The 17168-nt window shown below is 48.0% G+C and overlaps 1 protein-coding gene across 8 annotated transcripts in view; it reads left to right on the forward strand.

The window, feature by feature from the left end:
• The window catches only part of CCP110 (centriolar coiled-coil protein 110), a 429539-nt gene that overhangs the window by 125699 nt on the left and 286672 nt on the right, over positions 1 to 17168 (forward strand). The gene's annotated exons all lie outside the window — the stretch shown is intronic.

Raw genomic sequence — 17168 nt, forward strand, 5'->3', positions numbered from 1 at the left:
GCTCCCGCGCAGTCACTTCATCAAGTTACCTGTGCATGGAGGGCAGACCTCGTGTTGTAGTCTCTGGCCCGGCCTGTGTCACTGGACTGGAGCCTCTGGGAACCGGCACTGTCAGTGACGGGGGAACAAGGGCCCTCTGTGCAGAAGGGGCTGGCTGACCATGGGGCCCCCTTTGGCAATGCACCCCCAGTTTCTGGCTCGCCTCCGCTCAGACACCGCATTCCGTGTCTGTCACTATGACTATGGTCTGTTCCACGCACACATGCTCTGGCCATCGCTCCACGCTGGAGGGTACCCCACAGGGCTCATGGCTTTGTCGTCGGCCTTATTGTCGATATGCAATGATGTGATTATGTCACTGCCTCTTACAGGCCCTTTTATCTCCATAAAACACGGAGCAGATTCCCAAGGCCTATGGCTGGTGGATAAGGAAAGGTATCGGTCGTCTCTAGCCTTAAAATAAATGCACAGCCGACATCTCCCGACCCATACCTTTCAAAACATAATTAGAGTGTATATATGTGTATGTATGTGCTATGGCGGGCCGCAGCTTCCACACCCCAGTGGTCGGAGGGTGCAGGCAGTGACGGCTGCTGACTTGCACTTTAAGTAGTGCAGGGCGCTGTGGCCAAGAGTGCAGAAAAGGGGCAATAAATACAATTTTTGAATGTAGCCGGAAAAATGCTTTCACGGCTCCTGATTACAGTGTCTGCAAATAATTATTAGAGCACATCAATAGCTGCACTTGGACAGCTGCGCGTCTGTCCCGTGCCTAGGTAGATGGGTAGGGGGAAAAGTAAAAAGAACCTGGTTGCCCTGAAAATGTTCTGCAAAGGTCGCTTCTGCTGGGTGATAGGTCAGGCCCAGTCCATCATTTGGTTCCCTAGCCGTTGGTTTTCCTATTGTCGACCACCGAGTAACCATTTTCTTTCCTAAATTGTAGTTGGTTTTTGCTGCACATATTTTGTTACTGTTTTTCCTGAATCCAAACGCTGTTTTGCTCAGGGTAGTGTTGCCCTGAGATAAATGCAAACTTTATGTGTACTGTACAGACTTGGGAGGCAGTTTTGTTGTATTTTGTGCTGTTTATGCATATTTCCGGTATGCAAATGAAATGTATTTCTGCACTGAACTCTGAGGCCTGCTCTGTCCCTCATAGATAGAACCACAGTCAGCACTTCGAGGCCCTACTACGCCCTACTACGCCAGCCACAAGAGATACTAAGAATGTTATGTGTTGTACAGGCCTTTTGAGCAGGGCTTTAAGTGGGATGAAAAACCTGGGGGGTCTCTCAGGTGCCGCGATTAAGAAGGGCAAGCTAATAAAAGCTCAACACCTGTGCTTAGCATAGTGTGCCAACCGACTGGTATTTACCTGCTTCCGTCGTTGCATCCAGAGTTGTAACATTAAATATCCCTGCTTAATAGCACAGTTTAAGTATTGTGTTCAAACCACAGTATGGTGGGCTATGAAGAAAATAGTTTTTTTGACCTTTAACGTCAATGAAAATGGGCGTGGGCGGTCACTCGGAAAAATGCGCGAGTGGCTTCGGGTTTGGTAGCTCACGGCCATTTTCACTGACCAGAAGTAGCTCTCACTACACAAAAGGTTGGAGACCCCTGGTCTACATCGAAGGTACCTCCGCTTCAGTCAGCGTCGAGGGACAGGTCGCCGTCGAAGCGGAAGAGCTCGACGGCGAACCGTATGACGTCGAAACAGCATCGTCATGCTGTGACGTCGAGGCATTCTCCGTCGACGTCGGTCCATCGACGTTCGACGTCGAGCCATCCTCCGTCGACGACTAGCCATGGTCGTTCGACGTCGAGGGAGCCTCTGTCGACACATCATCGGTCGACGTCGATGCAGCCAACGTCGACGCCTGGACGAGAGCGTTCGACGTCGGAGCGGCATTTGGAGTCGAGGCACGCCCAGTCGCCGTCAAATCAACGGCGATCGGCGTCGAAACAGCCTCCATCGACGTCGAGCAGACAGCCTTCAACGTCGAAGGACAGCCATCGCCACCCGAGGTCGACGTTAGAGAAATCACGGTCGACGTCGAGGGAGCGCCTTCCTGCTCGGCGCTCGGCGTCGATACAACCACCGTCGAGGGATCAACAAATATCCAGGGAGAGAAGTTCTTCGCAGACAAAGAACATTACTCCTACAAAATCAAAGGAGGTGGTTCGGGACAAGGAAGGTGACTTATTGAACCAGACTCATGTCCTAGAGCCACAGTTGGGTTCTCCAGGTTCAGCATCGGCTGCGGAGGTGGAACAATCTCCAGTGCAGGATCCCCCTGCCAAGAGATGGAGAATCGCAGAAGAAAGATCTCGCTCGAGGTCTTCCTCTGGATCTCTGGTGAGTCTTTCCTCATCTTCCTCATCATCTCGGAGTGGCAGATCCTCGGATGGGCAGAGCGGCGCATCTAATAGGGGGAGGTCCGAATCCCCTGCAAGATCGCAACAGGATCGAACGGATCAACCTCCACGGTCACGGACACCTGCGAAGGATCCTGTCCACAAGTCTCCTTCTGTTCATCTTTCCCCAAGGTGGAATAGACCTCTTCACCACTGGGCAAAGGACAAGGAGACTGCAGATCGCCTAAAGCGATATCGAGACCAACCTCTTCCCCGCAGAGAACGGTCGCGTTCTAAACACTCAAGTAAGAGACATTCTCGTCACAGAGAGCGATCTCGTTCCAAGACGCGTTCTAGCAGAAGATCTAGGTCCAAGAGGACACATAGTTCTTCAAGTTCGTCGAGAACGCGATCTCACAGGGAGTACTCACCGACTCTTACAAACAGTCCACGCTCAAGAGTGTCTCCAACTGAGGATATTTTCTCGTTCCAAGATATCTTGGGCAGGGGAGCCCTGAAACTGGGAGTACCGATGACCGCTCCACAAGTCAAGACGACTGTCATATTCGAAACCCTTCAACATAGATCAGCACCCAACCCGTTGTTGCCGTTGGTTCCGGGTATAATGGAACATGTGAATGAAGTCTTCCTCATTCCGGCAACGGTGAAGTCCGTTCCAGCGAGGATTCTCAAAAAGTATCGTCCTCCGGAAGAGGATCCTCTGTTCCTCAAAGCTGATCCCCCGCCAGATTCAGTGATCATTACGGCGGCAAGAAAATCCAATGCGGTGGCTTCCTCATCCACGGTACCTCCGGATAAGGATTGCAAGGTGCAGGACTCATGGGGGAGAAGGGTGTGTAACACCTCAGCCTCTTTCCTCAATGTCTCCAACGCGGAAGCCCTGCTCGGCAGTTATGACCGGTCTCTGTGGGACTCACTTCAGAGATTTACCGCAAAACTTCCCGAGGAAGATAGAAAGGACTTTGAGGAGGTTCTGATGGAGGGCAGTCAAGTCTCCAATCAGATTATAGGATCGGCAGCAGATGGGGCAACGCTGGCTGCGCATGGCTATGTGCATGGAGTTACAGCAAGGAGAACATCTTGGTTATGCCTCACAGCATTAAAACCAGAGGCTCAAGCAAGAATCCTAAACCTTCCTTTTACAGGCACATCTCTTTTTGGAGCAAGTGCGGATGAGGAGATGCAGCGGATGAAGACCGAGTTGGACACTCTCAAAGCGGTGGGACTCGAGAAGAAAAAGGAATTCAAGAAGAAATTCCGTTCGAACAACAAAGGTTATTCGAAGCAGAGGGTTCAAACCCCTCAATGGCAGAAAGGCCAGAACCAGCAGGGCCAGCAAAAGGCACAGTACAAAGGCAAGGGCAATTCCAAGGGAAATGGAAATCAGCGCCAAGGCAACAACTTCAATAAAGCTCAGCAGAAGCAATGAGTCTTCACTTCCCCAGCGCCGTTACCCACTCCAGTGGGGGGAAGCATTGCGCATCACAAGACAGAGTGGCAGGCCATCACAAAAGATCAATGGGTGTTGTCTACGCTGCAGAATGGGTACAGTCTTCGTTTCCATCGTCTACCTCCACACGTTTCCCCGATGTCAACATCAAGCCACCAGCTACAAAGGTTAAAGGCAGAAGTAGCTACACTCCTCGAGAAAGAAGCCATCGAGAGAGTTCCAGTGTCCCAAAGGGGGAAAGGAGTGTACTCGAGGTATTTTCTGGTCAGAAAAAAGGGCCAAAAGGAAGAATACAGGCCCATTCTGGACTTGAGAACACTCAATCTGCATGTCCGAAAAGAAAAGTTTCGCATGTTGGCGCTTCACCAGATATATCCACATCTCAGGCAGGGGGATTGGATGTGTTCGATGGACCTTCAAGATGCGTACTTCCATATACCAATACGGCAAGATCACAGGAGATTCCTTCGATTCTGGGTGGGGACCTCTCACTACCAGTTCAAAGTCCTTCCGTTTGGGTTGAAGTCGGCTCCCAGAGTGTTCACCAAGTGTGTTGCAGTGGTGGCGGCAGCTCTACGCCGCAGGGGAGTCTTCGTATACCCATACTTAGACGATTGGCTGTTGAAAGGTCCAACTCCAGGCAATGTAAGGAATCAATTCCAGACATGCATAGATCTTTGTCAGCGTCTAGGTCTACATGTCAACTACAACAAGTCTGTCTCACAACCCACTCAGAAGATCCACTTCCTAGGAGCTCTGCTAGACTCCGAAGTAGGAAAAGTGTTTCCTTCGGAGGAGAGACAGTTTTCGATAGCCCTCAAGTGCCAGCAAGTTCTTCTCCACAGGTCCCAGAAGGTGCGGAAGATAGCCTCACTCTTGGGGTCGATGGCTTCCTGCATCTTCCTAGTACCGAACGCCAGACTTCGGATGCGTCCTCTTCAGCAGGATCTGGAGGACAAATGGGACCAACACTCAGATCGATGGGACGATCTGATCACTTTGTCCGAGGTAGCTCAATCTTCCCTCCAGTGGTGGACAAAGAGACAGAACATGCAGGTGGGAGTTCTCTTCCATCAACCTCCTCCAACACAAACGATCATCACAGATGCATCATTGCAAGGATGGGGAGCGCACATGGGGCCCCTACAAGTGCAGGGTCTGTGGTCTCCCAAGGAAAGCACTTATCATATCAACTTGCTGGAATTGAGAGCGGTTCACCTGGCTCTCAAAGCGTTCCTTCCCTCGCTTCAAGAGAAAATGATTCTAGTACAGACGGACAACACCACCACGATGTACTATTTGAACAAGCAGGGAGGAACACGCTCAAGGACTCTGTCACTGGAAGCTCAGCGCATCTGGCATTGGCTTCTAGCTCGCAAGTTGTCTGTTCAGGCAGTCCACCTCCCAGGAGAGCAGAACGTGAGGGCGGACGCACTAAGTCGGCACTTCGAAGACAGAGAAGACTGGGTTCTCAACGACGAAGTGCTAGACGACATTTTCCAGTCTTGGGGTCGTCCTTCAATAGATCTCTTCGCAGACGACGAAAACACCAAATGCCCAAGCTTCGCCTCCAGGTTCTATCGACCAGGAACGAGAGGGAATGCTCTGTTAATGGACTGGTCAGGGCAGTTTGTGTACGCCTTTCCACCCCTTCCGCTGATCCCGAAGGTGGTGAGCAAGCTGAACCACTCGTGCACAACGATGATCCTGATTGCCCCCGACTGGCCGAGACAATGGTGGTACACAGACCTACTTCACCTATCAGTGTCTCCTCACAAGAGGCTTCCATGCAGGCAGGACCTGTTGTCGAAGATGAACGGGAGGATTCACCATTCCAACCTTCCGTCACTGAACTTGGCAGCATGGCTCCTGAGGTCATACAGTACGGCCATCTGGGCTGCCACAGGACTGCATGTCCATTCTGAAAGAAGCACGACGCCCTTCCACTAGACATTCTTATGCATGCAAGTGGAAGAGATTCTAAATGTGGTGCATGCAGAATGGTCACAATCCGGTAAAAAGTCAGGAAGAAGCAGTTCTCCCATACTTGTTGTACCTGACTAAAGCAGGTTTGAAGTTTAACTCCATTAAGGTGCATATAGCCGCTATTACAGCTTATAGGCGATCACCTTCACAAACTTCTTTTTTTCAGCTTCCTGCAGTAAAAGATTTCCTGCAGGGTCTAAAGAAGGTATACCCTCCTATACGGCCTCCTGCTCCGCCTTGGGAGCTGAACCTAGTCCTATCAAAATTGATGGGTTCGCCTTTTGAGCCTATTCATAAAGCTTCTTTACAGCATATTTCCTGGAAAGCGGCTTTTTTGATAGCGATTACGTCAGCCCGTAGGGTGAGCGAAATTCAGGCCCTATGTACTAAAGAACCGTATACAGTCTTTCATCTGAACAGAGTGGTTCTTAGAACGCATCCTTCTTTCCTGCCTAAAGTGGTATCAGATTTTCATGTCAATCAGTCTATCTCTTTACCCACTTTCTTTCCTAATCCCTCTACTCCAGCTGAGAGGGCGTTACACTCTTTGGACCTGAAAAGGGTTTTAAAGTTCTATCTGGACAGGTCCAAGTCTATTCGACATTCTGATCAATTGTTTGTTAACTACGGATCGATCAGAACTGGTCATGCAGCCTCGAAACGTTCTATCTCCAGATGGATCGTTTCGTGTATCAAGCTTGCTTACCAATTGGCACAGAAGACTTTAGGGGGTTCCCCTAAGGCGCATTCTACTAGAGGTAGAGATGCCACGGCGGCTTACCTGCAGGATGTGCCCATGTCTGAGATTTGTAAAGCGGCGACCTGGAGGTCTGTCCATACATTTACCAGACATTACTGTCTAGATTCTGACACGAGAGCAGATACCCAGGTGGGCCAGGCCTCCCTGAGGAATCTGTTTAACAGCTAGAGTTTTTTTTGGCTGTTATAATTTGGTTGGTTCATGTACTTCTCATTTACCTGCAGGTGGTTGATGGGCTTGCTATTCTATTCAGTGCTTATGACTATTGATGAGGATCCCCTGGAAGAGAAGGATAAGTTACTTACCTGTAATCCTAGTTCTCTTCCAGGGGTATCCTCATCAAAGTCATAAGCAACCCACCCGCCTCCCCAGGTAAATGAGATTTGGTACTGTTTTTCAATCTTGTGGTTGAGCCCTGTCTTCAGGGTTATGCAAAGAACAACTGACCTAACTGTCACCCCTGAGGCATGATGGGAAGCCTGGGGTCATGGCTGCCTTAAAGGCACGGTGCCAGTTATTGTAAAAATGGTTTCATTTTATATGATATTGTTTTGCAATGCAGCCTGAGGGCTAACAATGTCTATTTATAAGCAATTTTCAGGATTTATGAGTGGTTTGACTCATTAAAACACAAAGTTCAAGGGTTTTTTGACCTAATGTGTTTTTTGATTCCTTACTAATTGCAGTTCATGTATATGTGTTTGCATTGTTTAGCCTCAGTTTTGGGGCTGCATTGATGTGAGAAAAATGATATATGTACATACATATATGTGGAGCGAGATATGTGTTTTATACATATATATTTTTATATTGTTTCCGGGGTCCCGCACATGGGCGGGAATATTCAGTGCTTATGACTATTGATGAGGATACCCCTGGAAGAGAACTAGGATTACAGGTAAGTAACTTATCCTTTTTCTGCTTCCCTTTATATGCTATTAAGAAAAAAACAAAGAAAAATTGCAACTGAGCAGAGAACCTACTGGGTTACAAACTGTGAACATTGGAGATGAGGATCTCTGTAGCAATCTAAATCTATACACCGGGTGCAAGTCAAGTTGATTTATCATTCTGGCATGCCTTTGTGCCAGTCACATCTGTAACTGAGCACAAAGGTGGCAACCGCATACTTTTAATTAAAAGACCTTTATTTTGATCAGTTGTTTGTATGCACTTATCAGATTGTGTGTTACTAAGCAGCATCTAAATTCTGTGCCAAGTACAATAAAACACCATTTTAATGCTTTTGCAGTTGGTTTGATATGAATACAACCTGCTTCTTTTTTTGTCTCCAATTGTGTTTGCTTATCAAAGTGTACATTTATGATGCTATCTCGAGTTCTTGGAAGTGATCACCTTTCAAGTTGAAAAGGGATTTACTTACAGTACTGATTGCTATACAACATTCATTTGTTCTTGTAATAGTTTCTCTGATGTACGTTGGAAGGGTTCCAGTTGTTGTTATTTGCTAGTCCTGAATAGTTGGCCACGTCTGTTTTTCGCCAATTACAGTACATGACTGTCCTGAGCCATCACATTGGGAAGATCTGTATCAGCAGAGTGCAACAGTGGCATGGCTTGTGGATTGTGGCTGAGGCCTTGGTACTTGCGCTGGGTAACAAGGAACACTCATGAAAACTGATCTTTGTGTTGTGGGAGCAATCCAGGTCAGACAAAGTCGTTTTTAAGGGACCTCTTACAATTGTACTGCCGCGTTTGAAACCTGATTCTGAGGTCATGGGCAGTATGGCCTCACTATCCTGCGTTTAGATTATAGTTAAGTCTATGATCCTGTGGGGCATTTATGTGAGGTTCTTATATTTTTTATCTTGAATATTAGAAAGTCAGACGTTACTGGGTTGTTCGCTTGGTGGATACTGTACGTTTACTGCTTGTTACCCGTTGTTGGACCTGGGGTCACCAAGTCACCTAGGGTAGCTTGACACTAAGCAGTAAGGCTCATCTCAGAGCATTTGTGTGAAGTTTGCGTTCCACCCATTCAGCAACTCAGTGCACATTCATCCCAAAAGAAATGACACTACACCTTAATTTTTTTTTATAAAAGTAGAAAAAGCTTTATATTTTCTCTTGTTGTCAGTTACTTATTTCTTGGGCTCATTTGCTGTTTCAGTATCACATTTACAATGCAAATTAGGGAATACACTTCTTACTCTTGTAAACTTTTTCTCTCCACCTTTTCTAACTTATTACTGTACTTTTGACTTTACATTAAACATTCTCTGCAGTTGATTGGTTACCCTCTTTACTTTACACTCTGCGAATATTTAGGTATCATACACTTAGGTTGGCACCTTGGCACCCAAAGGGTGACACTCTCTCCCCTCAAGCAGGTGACTATTCCAGGATTTCCTAGGTCAGGAACAGTGCTTAACACAGCTTATGTATCACAGCCTAATGCACTTAAACAAGCAGGCCCAGAGCTTCTCTTCCCCCTCCCGCATCTGAAAGAGAATGCAGGACTATAATACAATCCCCACTCTTGTCAGCCTCACAGGGGTTCAAGTAAACTTTACTGGGCAGTTGCCCCCTTTAGTCTCACTGTTTCCTGTCTTTGTTGGTTCACTTAGCCCTCAGTCACGGTCTCCTCTCCTCGTGCCTCTCAATTACCCAAGTACTGGCAGGCTAAAAAGAACCACCCCTACTCTGTGGCACACGGGTGTTCCTCAGTCAAATGTCAGCCCCCTCTTCCACCTTACTTGGGCTGGATGTCATTGCCACTGCAGCCGGAGCTTCCTTCGGGATTGGTGCCTCCCACATGGGCTGGGTCACTTGCCCAGCAATCCCGCAACACGGGAGGATTTCCTGCTGTCACCGGAGACTCGGTGACACCATTCGCCTCCACTATCTCCTCACGAGTGGTCACGCTTACACACAGACGCGATGGGGCAGTGTCCCCGCTGGCCGCCGCCTCAACCACTGCCTCCGGCGCCGCCTACCACACTTCTTGGGCAGCCGCGTTACCGCACATGTGCAAAGGAGCAATGTCTCCACTCGGCACCGCCTCCACACTCCTCACGATCACCGCGCCTCTGGGCATGCGCGAGGGAGCGGTGTCTCCCGCTTCAGTCGGCGCTATTCTCCACACCACTCTGGGAGGGTGATGCACCTCCTCAGACCTACGCAGGGTCCCAGTGCCTCCTTCACTATTATGCCTCCCCAGTGCCCTTCGTGGATTCGCGCTTCGCTTCAAACGAGGCTGGTAAGTCAGTCTTTTAGAAGCCTTGAAAAAGGGGGGGAATGATCAGGAGGAACCCGAGGGGGGCCAGCAGGAACTTACAGGGCCACTACCCTCAGGGGTCATGTACCATACCAGGGCTCAGTCAAAGGGGCTCAGGGGGGGACGTCCCCAAGAGAAGGTTGTCAGCCTTAAAGGAAACTAACCACTACTTGTGCGCCACCCTCCCCGGGCCACAGCCTCACTCCTCAGGTTCTATGGTCATTACAAAATGGCCGGCCTCTCACCAGCCTTTATATAGGCTGACCTCATAAGGTCCAGAAGAGACCGGAAGGTTCTAGAAGGTTCCTATTGTGCCCTATGGGCCCAGTCCCAGTGTTTGCAGTTGTGGCAGGTAATATCCACCATTTTGTGTGTCATGTAAATCCAGTCCGAAAGGCGCCTAGGCCTCTAAAGACTTTGAGGGCAAAAGAGCACCTATCCCCCAGGCCAACACCATAAAAATCTAGTGGACACAAAAAGATAAAAAAGGGTATGGGGACAAAATAAATAATTAATAGGAGGGGCTATGCAAAAAGCCAGACAGGTCTAACACCCGTGTTCTCTTAACGCGCCAGCAGTAGCTAAGCAGAACATTGAAAGGTTATTCCAATAGCTGGTAGTTTGTCTAGAACTTGGATGCAGTGGCTCAGTACTAGCACACAAAGTTTATGTCCATTTAGAAATATCTTTTAAGTTAGTAGTTCTTTATTTATTAAAAATACTGGTCACTTAATGTTGAACAACAGAGTAAGCTACAAGGTTCATGTGACTAAAATATGACCTAAATCATGTAAGTAGCACTTATGGGATACGATTGGGCCTCGAGACAAGGCTATCCTGTGGAAGAAGGATTTGGAAACATTGTCGGTTCTATTCTTATGTTGTTTCCCCTGACCAGTAATTTTAAAGATTTGTGCCCATGCACAATGGATCAAGGAAGTTGTTTTAGGACTGCTTATAGCCTAATTTGTCAGCTACACTGCATCGGGATGCAGCTTATTGTTTTTGTGTTCAGGCGCTTGCTGCTATTCTGCCAAAAATGTTCCAAAGCTTTTTAACCCTTTCGATGCTGATGACGAGCTCAGCTCGTCATCACCCACGGGTGTCGTGTGCTGATGACGAGCTGAGCTCGTCATAGTGCCACTAAAATGGCATTTTCCAGCACTGGGGGGGAAAACGCCCAGCAGCCATGTGGTTAACCCCTTCCATGCGGCCGCGATTCCCCTGGTGTGCTGTAAACAACACAAACAGGGGCGGGCCGTGACGAACCCCAGCCCTCATCAGCACACGAGCACCGTAGTGCATGACGGCTGGGGTTCGTCATCAGCATGGAAGGGGTTAATTTTTTATTGCACCAGTAAACATAAGCTGTTTTTGTGAATGCACACCTGTTGTCCATTTTTAAAGTTCTATGGGTAGACCATTGGGTCCTAATGCCTTCCCGGTTTGTAAGGACCCGATCGCCAACTTAAGTTCGTTGACTGTTAGGTCTCCCTCCAGCTCAAGGGACATTTCCGGTGTGAGTTTGGGCATTGCAATGTCTTTTCTATAAGTCAAGGCCTCTTCCACAGACATCTCCGATATCGAGGCGTAAACTTGATTAAAGTGCTGCGCCAACATGTTTGCTATTTCACCCGGGTCAGTCACCATCAGGCCCTCCCCTGATCTCAGCTGTGTTATCCATTTCTTTTCCTGCTCCTTTTTATCCAGCCAAGCCAGAAGTTTCCCGGCTTTATCGCCAGATTTATATATCTTATGCCGCGTGGCCGAGAGCTTTGACTTTGTCATCTCCCTAAGGTATTCTCTATGTTGTTGTTGGTTAAGGTGCAGGATGTGGGCAGTGTCAGGGGTTGGGTCATGGGAGTGTCGGGTTTCGGCGCGTTGCTGCTCAGCTTCCATGTCATTGAGCTCTTGTTGCTTTTCTCGCCTATAACCCGTAATGAAAGCAATGGCTTGCCCTCTCAGAACTGTTTTATAGGCCTCCCAAAGGGTGGTCGGGAGTGGACTGAGGAGACTTTTTCCTGGAAGTAGTGTTGTGTTGTGGCGACCATGTCCTTCCTAATCTTGGGAACCCGCAAATAGCTAGGAAATATGGGAAACAGTCGCTGCCTTACCCTATGAGGATATGTGTATATTAATGGCACCGGAGAGTGGTCGGAAATGCCCCTGGGTATAATCTCTATCTTTTCGGCATGGTCCAGACTATCCGGGGATGCAAGGAAATAATCGATTCTGGACAAACTAGTATGGACCCCGGAGTGGAAAGTGAAATGTCGCTCTGAGGAGTTTAGGTGCCTCCAAACGTTAGTGATCCCCAAAGCATCCAGAAGCTCCCCAGGCGTGAAGCCCCCCCCCCCCCGTCTGTCCCCTTGCAGGGTGGCGGTCCAATGTCGCATCCACCGTAGCATTAGTCTCCTTCGATCAACAGTTCCCCTTCCGGGAGGTCAAGGTGGAAGTCACTGAGGGCTGGGAGTGCAACCGTATGTAGGGCTCGGGGAATATAATCTGATACTATATTGATGGGATGCCCTTCCCATTGGCCCACAATAGCCTCAAAACGACCACTCGTGTCTGTCTCCGTTTTAATTCTTATAAGTGGTGATTGTTTGCGAACCAGGATACCCACGCACCTGGAACCCGAGGAGAACTCCGAATGGGCCACCATCTTAAATCCCCATCAATCCAGTGCCCTGCAGGTATTCCCAGAAGCACCACTGACGGGGAATATTTTTTAAGGCATTGCAGGACCAGCCCTCTTTTAATTTTGTCGCCTAAGCCGTGCGCATTCCATGTTACCAATGAGAGGGATGCGATCCGCATATGCGTGGCTGCCCATGGGCAGCTGTCTACGGATCATACGTTGCCATAACAGTTTGAGCCTGCAATTAGTACAATGGATGTACATGGATCTAGCCGTGGCCGATCTGAGCCTCGAACAATGTTATGTACAAGTGACTGTGTGGTGCACTAGAACAAAAAGTAACATAGCCAAAATACCATTTCCCTTCCCACCTCCCACCTCCCCCCTCCCTCCCTTCTCGACGGACTTAAAACTACCCGCCACCCCAACTTTGCTGAAAGCTCAATACCCAATCCCAGTAACAGTACTTGCGTTTCGGGGGCGAGGAGTCTGGGAAATGTCACAGTCCACCCCCTCATTGAGAACCAATTATCACCTGACTCTGGCAGTGGTAAAACAGCTAGTCCTATCGCCTCAGGCTGTGGCTTGCTCCTTCTTCAGGTTAGGGTGTCCACTGCAAGTAAAGAAAAGCTGGCGGCGTGCCCCTTATTTCTCTCTGGGCAAACCGCCAGTGTGCTTCAGGAATGTCGGCAAGTTTCATGTGTGCCAAGTTCCCATTTTTACTCTTCGGCCTCTGACCTTTGTGCATTGTCATCCTCCTGCTCTTGTCCACGTTCCTTGGGGTCCCCCTCCAACCGTTGCTGCTGCTGGCGCCTCTCGGATTGTCTGGACCCAGCCACTCGTCGCCACCCCTCGAGCTAGTCATAGGCCTCTTCTGGTGCGTCGAAAAACCACGTTTTTCCATCTGCAACCACCCTCAGTCTTGCAGGAAACCGCATGGAGTAAGGAAGTTCCCTGTTTCAGAGTTCTTTCTTAACCTCAAATAAGCTTCTGCATCGTTTAGATACTGCAGCAGTGTTGTCCGGAAAAAAAGGATGTCACTGAGTTCAGAATGCGAATTGGCTAGGCCACTCTCGCTGTCTGTAGTATTACATCCCTATCACGGAAATTAAAAATTTGGGCCAGGAACGGTCTGGAGAGCGCCCCAGGTTTGGGTTTACCACCTGTCACCATGTGCGCCCTTTCTACTGAGAAGAAGGTGGAGAGACCTCTCGGTTGGAGACTTGTCTTGATGAGGTTTTCGATGTAAAGGTCCGTGGCCGGTCCCCCTACACTTTTGGGAATGCCTGTGATGCAGACGTTGTTCCAGCGGGAGCGTCCTTCCTGATCGTCCAGCTTCAACGCCATGATTTTGTTTTCAGCTTCCAGGTGGCTAAACTTCTTGAGCAAAGTAGCCATATCCTTGGATAACTGAAACATGTTGACCACTTTCACCAGTGCGATAGACCAGTAACTGGGTCTATAGACTCGCATCCATGCTTTTAGTTTCCCACATCATTGATCTCCAGAATGAAATACACGAGACTTGGTGCTAGGAATTTTATTTTACATTTATTTGAGCACAAGCATGCCCTCTTTTATTTCTGTCCACTACTATCATTCCAGTTGGTCTTCCTCCATGTGTAGGTCAGCATCATGAACAAAGGAAAAGACCCAATGATCATGCTGTTGCGGCACAAGATGGCGTAGAATCAACATATACCGCCCAATGCCTGTGTCCGTGGATGAGGGTTTTTTACAACTATGGCCCCCCACGTTAATTAAGACCCTGGTAACACAGGACAAGTGGTCCATTCTCCTCCCATCTTGATTTTTTTATTCCAGCCTGAGGAAGCGGAATGGATCACAGCTTCTTTTTTCCCCTTCATTGATGTTTTGAACCTAAAGTGTGTGCCATGTCCCTGACCCCCCTTTTACTACATGTCAGTCACCCCTAAGGTAGGCCCTAGATAGCCCGATGGGCAGGGTGCATTGTTGGTAAAAGATAGGACATGTACCTTAAGTGTTTGACCTGTCCTGGTAGTGGCAAACAGCCATTTTGGTTTCTCACTACTTTGGGGCTGCCCTCCCATAGGAATGCATTGGAGATTCCCTGATAAGTGTTTCAGTGGTAATTCCTGTTATGGGAGGCACAGCGTGTTCAAGTTTGGTATGTTTTGAATAGTGATAAAAAATGCTATGCAATGGTGCGCGCAGATTTATTATAACTATTTTAGAAATGCCACTTTTAGAAGTTGCCGTTTGTGTGCTATGTGTCTGCCTACCTGATGTAAATTGCATGTCTGGCTTTATTGTGACGGGGGCTGGTGAGGTGTGTGTGGCTCCAGGAGGGCCAGGGTGAGTCAGTGCTAGGCTGAATGGGACATCTACATTTAGAGTAGTGGGAGGGGAAGTCCATGAATAGGATTGTGCCTGCCCTAGTGAATGCTGGCTCCGCCCCCCTATGGTGTGTCTGATGGCAGAGCTCCATCTCTGAAAGGATGGTGTGAGCACTGTAAGCAAAATGATTCCAAACCAGTTGCTTCTGGTTCCCCAATGCCCTACACTACAGACAAAGGAAACTGGGATATAAATGTAGGGGCTGTGACCCCATGAGATGTCTCTGTTCTGTGGTTACTTGGAGAGGACCCTCTGCCAGAAGGAACCGCCGCGGGACCCAGCTGCTGTATCCTTGGGGTTCCTGCGTGCTGGCCTGCCTGGCTGCGCTGTTCTGTGGTCTCCCCAGCACCAAGGACTCTGTAGCCTGCCTGTTGGATCCCTTGAGGGACATCAAGCGCTTTGTGAGCGCTATATTTAAATTACCAGCTGAGGAGCCTGTTTTCCTGCAGCACTGTGCTGCGGGAAGTGTCCTGAAGGGAACCCCGGCATGAGGGGTTCCCCCGTGCCTGGGAGGGAAGCGAAAGCCTACCCTGCATTCCTGTGGCTGATTTATGCATTATTACCGAGCGGGTGCCCACCCCGCATTGCTGCTCCTTTGGAGGGTGACCACCCTGCTCTGGTGTGCATATACTTGCGGGAGCCTACCCTGCTTCACGTATACTTAAACCAGTGGGTGCCCACCACGCTATTTTCTGCCTCTGGGATAAGCCTGACTGCTCGTGCCAAGCTACCAAGGGGGTGAGCAGGAGTTATCTTTGGCGTGTAACTCTCTTGCCCTGACTAGATTTGTGGTTTCTGCCTGGCTTATGCGCAAGCCCTATCCAACCAGAAATCCCATTTCTAACGGAGTTCAAAATAGAAAACTTAAACGAAACCTGTTGGAAGACGGAGCTTTTTTCCTGTGGTGTGTGAGGAAGAGTCATGGTTCACAATAGGCAAAGGCTTGAGTTGGTTATGATGCCCCCTCCCTCAAAATGGTAGTATATAGCATATTCCTGTTAGTATATCTGCATATATAGTTTAAACCAGCTGTCATTTATTTTCATTATTTGTAAATGCTGGTTGATATGAAGAATCAGACCACAACTTCCTTGCTTAGTCCAGTAATGTGAAGCAGTGATAATGTAGGGTATGATCCAGTTCCAGAAATGCGGCTCTACAAGGTCAGAGGCATAGGCGTTGACCTTTCACATTGTAGTAGTATTGGATTGAATCTGTGGTAATAAACTTCTTCCGATTTTCATGCTATTGACCACAGTTAAGTAAAGTGACCTGACTTAAATCGCCTTCACATACATTTTGAAAATGTAGCACCTATGAATGGATGGACTGAAGGAGGAGTGGATAGAGAAATTGGAGAGATGGATAGAATTATTTAGATAAAAGTAATTAATATGCTCTAAGAGCGAATATCAATCTGTCCCAATAAACCGTCCTAATAAACCCACATTAACACGTTTATTTCTACAGTGCAAAGGTCAAATCGTATGTTACCACAGTACAATGAAACTGAAATTAAAAACCCTGTTTATTGCTTCACATATTGCATGTCATAATTACTTTAGAGTGGGTAAAAGCTCCCCCAGTAGTCCCCAAGTTCTTTTCAATGTGAATTTTAACTTACAGCACTAATTTAACCTTTCAGGCGTGTTTTGGTGAAATACCAGCTTTTTTTACTTTTTAAAACACATGCACTTGAAATATGGCACGGCGATTACCATGTATACAGACCTGTAGTGTGAAATCTCCTATTTATTACCAATGTTGAGGCATAGGAGAGCTTCCTGACCCACTCAAGACTTTGCCTCTCTTGAATGATGGCACCTCCACACACTTAACAGAGGTTATTAACAGCATTTACCTTATGTGTAGTGCATATTCATGTATTATAACCCACTGTAGAGGGCCTAAAATGAGGGTGAGGGCCTTTAACAACCAATACAGCCCGAGGCAGAGTAATGAAAAGAAGTCACTGAGAAACCTTCAGTTACATAAGAGAGATTGATTAGAATACATCCAACCGGGAGGGAGACTTCCTGCAACTGCCGTCACACTCGCATTTGAGAACCACACTTCCCCAACATCCTTTAGTACATAAGATGCAAACCATCTTCCTCCCTTAAATTCAGCAGGGAAATGTTACAACAACATGTGCATAACGCAAAGATATAAACTAGAAGTATACCTGAAAAACAACAGAAATAACAAATCCCCCTACAAAACAAAAACACAAACCAACATTCTTGCAATGAGGTAAGCTAAGGAGTTACTAATGCAACAATAACTCATCAAATTTCCTCAGAATCTTGAGCTCCTTCCGATCAAGAAGAACTAT

Source organism: Lissotriton vulgaris, chromosome 10 (genome assembly GCF_964263255.1).
Source record: "Lissotriton vulgaris chromosome 10, aLisVul1.2, whole genome shotgun sequence".
Classification (NCBI taxonomy): Eukaryota; Metazoa; Chordata; class Amphibia; order Caudata; family Salamandridae; genus Lissotriton; species Lissotriton vulgaris.